Below are 2,462 nucleotides of genomic sequence, written 5' to 3' on the forward strand. Positions count from 1 at the left end.
CCGGCCCGGGGTCACGTGGCCGACTGGCCACTGGGCCGGCCGGAAGGCGAACGGGGGCGGCACGTCGTCGTCGCTGGTGGAGGCTGCTGGGTCAGCAGCGCCGACTCGGCTGGCGCTGGCCCCTGGAGATGACGGCTGGAGAGGTGATTTGAGGCGCGAAATTTATAATGCGTCATTTCTCTTCCGAATGAGGATGCAACCAGGAAATATTGATAGAGAACGTGATTTCAGATTTTACCGGAATGTATTTTTTTTAGCAGGAAGTATATGGAAACTGATGTTACCATCGCATCGTATTGATTAACAACGCATTTCACAAAATGCGCTCTTTTCGCGGCGCCCGCGCATCTGCCGCAGTTGGTAATGTTTCGTTGTGTCTCCCTCCCTCCTTTCCTCCCCCCGACCGTTTCGTTTCGCAATCGTTGCGCGCGGGGTGGGTATCAGTCGGTAGGTGGTCCCGGCCGCCACCACCGCGCGGGTCCCACAGGCACAGACCCGTACCGATCGCCGCGCCACGCCGCGCCTCGACACGACGTCGGCGACCCCGGCGGCGACAGACTGACTGCTGCCGCGCCGCGGGTTGCGAGCGGAGACGGAAGAGCAAAGCAAACGTGTTGCAAGTATAGTGACTGTGGCGTATGCAAACCGCACCGGGCTCCGCGCACGGGGGCCAAGCGGCGCTGATCATTCGGTGCACACGGTGAGCTGAAGCTGCTGCGGCGCGGCGTGAGGTCGGGCCTCCTCTGCTGGTCTGGCGTAAGAACACAACACTATCCTCCCTCTGTTTCACTGTGACAGGCCCATCGGTGGTCGGCTTCGCCCCCCTGTGTGGCGTTAACACCATTGCGTTCGAGCAGCACTGCCACGGCACGCGGAGGACGGCGACACGCCTGCCTAGACCAGGATGCGAACCGTCATTGACACAAAGCAAAGCACGAGATTCAAAAATTGTGTCGTAAGGTGAGTCAATATGTTCCGAGTTTCACAATCGCCCCGCCATAGAACAGTACAGCGCCAACGTTACTCCCCCTCCCTTTCCCCCTCCCTCCACCGCCTTGCAAAGAAAATATCAGTCAGTTCAACAACATGGCGTCCACACCTGGACCACACGATTCGTTACACAGTTTGATCAAACTTCTAAAACAATGTTTTCTTGTCGAACACTTCAGTGTCAGAAGACGCTGCTGGTGGATCATTATCTCCTGAACGCTTTCCTTCATTCTCTGTGGAAAACTGATATGTTTTTTCTATACCGAAGTCCTCCTGGAAATATCAGCAATGTTGAGGTTAGGAGCTCAGCGCCATGGATTACTGTACTCAAGTAAGTGTTTACCTGTAGTCCAGGGAAGCTGGCGCCTGGATTTGCAAACACTCTCGTACTCTGCAAAAATTGTTTAAATGGTGCCTGACATTTTGCACTCTGAACAGTCTATTTCAGAATTTTGGTGTGAGTCAGTCAGTGTGGCATTGAAGGAAAGGCTATCCACTTGTGCCTCTTTTACAGTGGATAAGAGATGTATTACAAACAACCTACACTGATGCAATGTGTCAGATGGTCAGATGTGTTATGGAGTTCCAACGGAACAAACATTTTAAATTTTAACTGTCAACAGGTACTCATTCACATCCCAATGTCATTCAATGTGAGCGATTTCTTCATTGCTCACTTGCAGATGAGCTAATTGTTGTTTTGCTCAGTTGCAGGTGTGCTACTAGTTATTTTCGGATTTCCATCGGATTTTCAGTGTACTGAGTGTGATAGAAATATGCACACATTGGCTCAGGAAGCAACGGAGAGAAGCAGGAAGCAGCCTCAGCCCTCTCAGGTACCTCAGGTGGGTACCTTGCTGAACGTATTGGGGGAGGAGACGCGTCAAAGTCAGAGAGGGTAAAGCAGTTTGTCACGTTCGCACTATTGTCAGGCACCTCAGTCGGTATCGACGCTCACGTCGCCTGGTGGGTAGGCCACATCAATTCAGTACGCTTCGGTGTAGTGCGGGATGGCCTACCTGGCGGCTTGCAGGCGACTAATGTTGGTTTTTCTTGCGAGTTAATTGCGCCCCGTTATGCGATTTTACCACCAAATGGTTGAGTGTGCACTCTGCCCGCTCATAAAATCTAGGGAGACAGATGGCGCGGATGACGGATGATTGTTCCCCGCAACTTTGTTGGCTCGGCGACAGAGAATAAGTAAAACTATTTGATTTAGAAGTCGGATGTGCAGTGCAGCGTCCGGACGGGCGGTGGTAGGTAGAGACAGGCAGCCGTCGGCACAAAGGTAAAGACCGGAGACCTTATCGGAGTTCCGCGGCGCCTCAAGCAGCCTCAAGCTGGTGTTTGATGGATGAGTCAGAGAGTGGCGCTAACGCCCGGCGCTGACGCCCTGCCTCGCTGCGGCGCCAAGCAGCGCCTGCGTAGCCTATTGCTTTCCCCCTGGTGGTGGTAATTATAGAGAGGAGGAT

The 2,462-nt window shown here is 53.3% G+C and overlaps 1 long non-coding RNA gene across 1 annotated transcript; it reads left to right on the plus strand.

Moving 5' to 3' along the window:
* Positions 1-1,140: 1,140 nt before the first annotated feature.
* Positions 1,141-1,822, plus strand: LOC127749302 (uncharacterized). The gene is made up of 3 exons (XR_008011069.1): positions 1,141-1,321; positions 1,429-1,613; positions 1,699-1,822. It is a non-coding gene; the product is annotated as an uncharacterized LOC127749302 (long non-coding RNA).
* The last annotated feature ends 640 nt before the right edge of the window (positions 1,823-2,462 follow it).

Source organism: Frankliniella occidentalis, unplaced genomic scaffold (assembly GCF_000697945.3).
Source record: "Frankliniella occidentalis isolate FOCC.00 unplaced genomic scaffold, Focc_3.1 Scaffold44, whole genome shotgun sequence".
In the NCBI taxonomy this organism is placed as follows: Eukaryota; Metazoa; Arthropoda; class Insecta; order Thysanoptera; family Thripidae; genus Frankliniella; species Frankliniella occidentalis.